The following is a 5654-nucleotide window of genomic DNA, read 5'->3' as shown; positions in this document are numbered from 1 at the left end:
TCCAGTCATAACTTTCCATAGTATGTTTACAAACACACAAAAACAAGCATCCATAAATCTTCCTTGGCTGATGTCATAAAATATTTTTGACAACTGATTCAAACTTGTTTGGATCACGGCAGCCTCGACCCATATTTGAATTACTGATGACTGAAAACAATGTCAGCCCAAAGCCAACCCTGAAAAAAGTATCGAGAAAGTTCACCAATAACACTGGGACACAGAGTCACCAGACGGGACGGCAAAGCGTCAGTTGGTTCACAGAAAAAGCGAAGGAAGGGAAAAAGTGACACATCAGGTTTATACAAACTCACGAATCGAACTTTTCTCAAACAACACCGAAGCTGGTTTGGTTTCTGCGGCATGATTTAATTGGGAATGTAGAAGTTTATGAATGCGAACACTGAATCCCTTATTATTATTATTATTAAAAATTAGAGAGAAATGTGGCTATGACTCGTGTTTCGTTTACCTTTGAACAACTCAATTCGATGGAGCGAAAATGATTTGGAAATTTTAACAAAATAACCTGTGATGTGGGTTGTGGTTCAAAACAATTTAAACTCTGTCTCTAAACACAGCTTTTTTTATAGTTCGTCATTTTCTGAATAATTTCAATATAAAATAAATGCGAGTAGATAGTTCAGATTCACTTAATTATTGTATTATTAAGACTCTTATTAAATTCATAACCATTTTGTACAATTACGTCGAAATCTAACGTTACATTTCACAAGAAGTTGACTTTGTACCTTGATTGATTAAGCATGGCAACTTGACTCTGTATTAGAAACATGCAAGCAGTGTGATTTTAGTTTTGGCTATTCTGTACAGATTCTTCAGTTTTCACTTTAAGTATTATTATCAATTAATGCAAGTACATTCACACAGAAACAATTATAAGCATTTCCTTATCTTTAGAATTACACAACAGAACTTGAAATGAACCAGTGTAATTTGAATCAATACGGCAGCATAAATGTCATGCAATTTTCAAGAAATTTGTCATCAACTGAACTAGGAGTTAATTTGATCAGGAAGCTGGATAAAAGATCTCATACTCTTGGTACTAATAACTGACATCATCCTACGGGCAATATTAATCAAAACTAAAAAAAATAAAAAATTGCAATTTTTGACCCATTGGCATTTCGAATAAGAAGGATTTTCTCAGTGATTTCATCGGGGGATGCTACAACGAGAGAGAGAGAGAGAGAGAGAGAGAGAGAGAGAGAGAGAGAGAGAAGAGAGAGAGATTGAGATCTAATTTACAGTTTCTCGTTTGGTAATTTTCTGACTGAGCAACGTAACGAAATTGGATATATGAGCAAAATGAAAACATCGACATACACAAATAAATCACTAGACTGACTTCACCGCAATGAAGAACATATTGTAGACGCCATATTGCATCTTCCTAGGAGTGGAGGTAAGTTCCTCATTGGACGGATGTGTTCCGTTCTCAGCTAGCACTCTGCTGGCCGCGAGTTCGAATCTCCGCCCGGCCAATGAAGAATAAAGAGGAATTTATTTCTGGTGATAGAAATTAATTTCTTGCTATAATGTGATTCGGATTCCACAATAAGCTGTTGTATAAAATATATATTTAAATATATATTCCTATAACATTTTGTAAAAAGTTTATGGCTATTTTGGGTGATTGAGAAATTTTCTTTATGATCGGTAATTACCTTACATGGAGAAACATTCCTTGGAACTGGTAATTATCTCCGTAGTTTACTTTATAATTTCTTTGAATTTGTTTCTTTTAATTTGTTTGTTTTAACTTAATTCCGGTTTGTTCAATTAATGTTTGAGGCTTTATTTTTCCTAAATCACAGTAAATAAAATTGTGCTAATTAACTGACCTCAGCCTTCGTTGTGCAAACCAAACTAAAGAGGAGTTAAAGATAACTACTAACTACCTAATTTTCTGAATATTCCGAGCCAAACAACTCTACTAAGTAACCTCGAAGTCACTGTTGGAAGGGAAAAGCAGTCCAACACCAACCGTCAAGGAGTGATTACTCTCCCTCACCTCACCTTACCTTTGGATATTTTATGGATTCATATTCTTCGTCGTAGTGCTGGACATTTTTTCGGGACTCTACAACGATGGGACTCATTGTGTTCAGTGCTGTGAATACTAAGTGTAGCACCATGAAGAATTGAGTTAACTCTGCACCTCGTCTGATGAATGTGGAGGCGACCTCAGTGATGGCTATGGAATTATCATATCCATTCTCTATTTCATCCTATGAAGTCACTATAAGGTGGGTCATTGTATTGATTGGCACAATAGTAGTGGCATTTCTTGGTGACTTTTATCATCCTCAAGTCAAAAAATAAAATAAAGCCTTGAACACAGTAATTGAAAATCGCTCGTGAAACTAGGTTTGTTTATAGGCTACTCTAATTAAAATTATCAATTGTTGACCATAAATTGCTTGTTTATTGAAATTCGGCCTTTTAACATATATTCTAAGTGATGACTTCATCACATATATTTAATTTGTTAATTAGGTCAAAATATGATTAAAATTGTTGGCTTTTGATTTGCAATGTTAGAAATTAATATTAAATTGAGATTAGTTTTGGAGGTGAATTTAATTTGTTGATTTGCCTTTATAGCCTATATTGGGAACAAAATTTTAGTGTAATCAAAAATTATATTCATATTTCATTTAAACAATTCTTTACAAATTCTGGTTTCCAATTTGAATTGGGTGGTTATAGATTTATCTATCTTTTAGGGCTGGCTCAAGGTGGAGTGGAAAGCTTGGGACAGGAGTATATCTGCCAATGCTTCTAGGTTTGCTGACCAGAAGCAATCACTACTCCAAGTGAACTAGCATCAACTGACAACCAACTACATATTATAAATTTCTCAAAATGATTTAGAATCTACAGATGTTAGTTTCTGTATTGCAAATAAATATTTTTTATAACACGGTCGTTTGTTCTAAGTGATTTTTTCTGCTCATGGCGACCGTGACAGGATTGAGGATGTTGGTTGTTAAGAGTTGCTGCTGGTTCGCTTCCAAGCTAGTCAGACGAGGTGTAATTTAACTTTTATATTTCCTTGGTTAAATTTTAAGATTACGTATATTTCTGTTACCGTTTTGACTTTATTTGGCTTTATATTCTTACTGAAACTGGTACCAAGATGACTGAGTTATTGATTAAATCACGAAAATATGTTAGAAAGTCCGTTACTGAAATTTACAATAAGAAGGATCAGTTTTCATCATATAGTGATATTGAACGTTCTACACTGAAACTGAAGCTTGAAGAGCATTTCACGAAATTATCTGACTTAGATTCTAAAATACAAACTTCAAAGTTTTCTACTGACTGTGAGGAAGCTGCTTTGGAAGTTGAGCTTGATGCATGTGAACAGTACAAAACTAAAATTCAAGAGAGCTTCACTACTTTACAAAATTTACCTCAACTTCAGCATCTGCCTATAGCTAATCAGTCACATCAGTCCTTGTTAAAGAGTCCTCATGCTCCTTTACCAACCTTCAATAGTACTGAAGGCGAAGATCTAGGGAAGTTTTTTGTAGAATTTGAACAAACCCTTTCAAAGTTTAAGTTCCCAGAATGTGATAAGTTATTGTTGTTAAAACAACAGGTAAAGGGAAGAGCTCTCACATTAATTAACACTTTGGATGTTCAAAGTCAGAGTTATGCTGATGCAAAAGCTTTGCTAGAAAAGGCTTTAGGCTCAAGAGAAATTCAAATTTTTAATACCATAAAGCAAATCTCTTCAATAAAACTTTCAGATGATGATGATCCTTTTGAATATATTGGGAAAGTAAGCAATTTAGTAGCAAGCGTTAAGACCTTAAATATTGATGTTGACATGTTTCTTCAGTTCTTCTTCTGGAATGGCTTAAATGAGAAATTTAAGTGTCATATGACTGCCATAACTAACAAAATTAGGCCATCTCTTGCAGAAATTAGGGATAATTTCTTTGATGCTAGTGAGAGATATTTACAAGGTAAAAAAGGTAAGAAAGTAGAGAAACAAAAGTCTGACACTACTAGCTTGGCTGCCAAGGTTTCTTTTGACTCTAAAGTAGGCAAATGCAGCATTTGCAGTAAATTAGGCAAAGATCCAAGCCATTTTTTTAGTAAATGTCCTAACTTTGTATCCAGCAAAGATAAAAGAAAAAAATTGGAGGAACTGGGTGCTTGCTCAAAGTGTGGCTATCCAAGTCACATATTATCAGAATGCAGATTCAGATTTAATTCCAGATGTAAAAGCTGCAAAGGCTGGCATATGTCATTTTTGTGTCCCCCGATGAAAAAGGTGCTACCAGTATTAAAGAAAAGAATCCAAATTCTGAAAAGAAAAAAGAAAGTAAAGCCAATAACAGTACAGATAGAGTTAGAAACTCTGAGAGTGGTAATGGAGCTGTAGCTGGTAGTTCAAGCAGTAGTGTTGCTGCTATAACTGAAGTTTTAAATTGTGAGGTTGAGGGATATACAATTTTGCCAACCTTTAACATTTTAATTGAAGGTACCAATCTCAGGGTCCTTAAAGACACTGGATGTCAAGCAAATTACATTGAAGAAAATTTGGCTCAAGATTTAAATTTGAAAGTTGTAAATAATGCAGTTTCTTTAACCATTAATGGTATTAATTCCTCTAAGAGTTATAAGACTAAACAAGTTGAAATTGAGTTGCCAATTGGTAGCAGTAGTTACATTGTATATGCATTTTGTCTTCCCTCAATTGATGTTTCATTGCAGTTACCTGGGCTAAATGAAGTAGTCAGTGGGTTTGTTTCAAAGGGATACAAGCTAGCAGATCGGGGATTGTTAAATTCTACAGATAGGATAGACAATATTAAATTTATATTAGGATCAGAGTCCTTGCATTGTATCCCTGAAAAGGATATAGTATTTGGGAAATCAAATGATTCTATTTATTCTGATACATGCTTGGGTATATTACTAAAGGGAGACATAAATAAATTAAAGAGTAATTTGAGATTCTTGAAGCCTTGTTCTTCCATGAAGTCAAATGTGCAACATATGTTAAAAGCTGTAAATGTACTTCCAACAGGAACTAAAGAGAACGTTTCAGTAGAATCTTCATCTTTAAATGACTTGGAGACTTCTAATACATATGAGTTGTTTGATGATGATGGTCAGATAATAGAATCTGAGTTGAATAGGGCTACAAATGAATGCTTAGAACTCTCTTGTAAATATTATGTTGGGGAAGACAGAGGTCAATATCATGAAGATAATGTAGAACTGAATGACAGGCTTATAGAGTATGCTTTAGAAGAAACCCATAGGACTGTTGATGGAAGATTGTGTATGCCACTGTTATGGAACCCAAAAGTTAGTCATCTACTAGGCCGCAACTACAAATTAGCCAAATCAGTGTTGAAAACCCTTACATCTAAATTAGAAAAATTACCTGATAAGTTAGCCTTAGTAAATGACACCTTTAAGACTCAGGAGACATTAGGCATCATAGAAAGAATTGATAATCTTGAGGATTTTATGGATACTCATCCTGAGCATAGTTTCATGCCTTTCATGGGGGTCTTTAAACCAGAGAGGGACACCACTAAATGCCGTGTAGTTTTTCTTTCTAATTTGTATGAAAAAAGTTCTAAATCCCCAACTGCAGT

The 5654-nt window shown here is 34.4% G+C and overlaps 1 long non-coding RNA gene across 1 annotated transcript; it reads left to right on the top strand.

The window, feature by feature from the left end:
- The first annotated feature begins 1817 nt into the window (after nt 1-1817).
- On the top strand, nt 1818-2983 carry LOC136827715 (uncharacterized). The gene is made up of 2 exons (XR_010849846.1): nt 1818-2273; nt 2754-2983. It is a non-coding gene; the product is annotated as an uncharacterized lncRNA (long non-coding RNA).
- Nucleotides 2984-5654: the final 2671 nt, after the last annotated feature.

This window comes from Macrobrachium rosenbergii, chromosome 42 (assembly GCF_040412425.1).
Source record: "Macrobrachium rosenbergii isolate ZJJX-2024 chromosome 42, ASM4041242v1, whole genome shotgun sequence".
In the NCBI taxonomy this organism is placed as follows: domain Eukaryota; kingdom Metazoa; phylum Arthropoda; class Malacostraca; order Decapoda; family Palaemonidae; genus Macrobrachium; species Macrobrachium rosenbergii.
The sequence above is the reverse complement of the archived record's forward strand: the minus strand, read 5'-3'. Positions and strand labels throughout refer to the sequence as shown.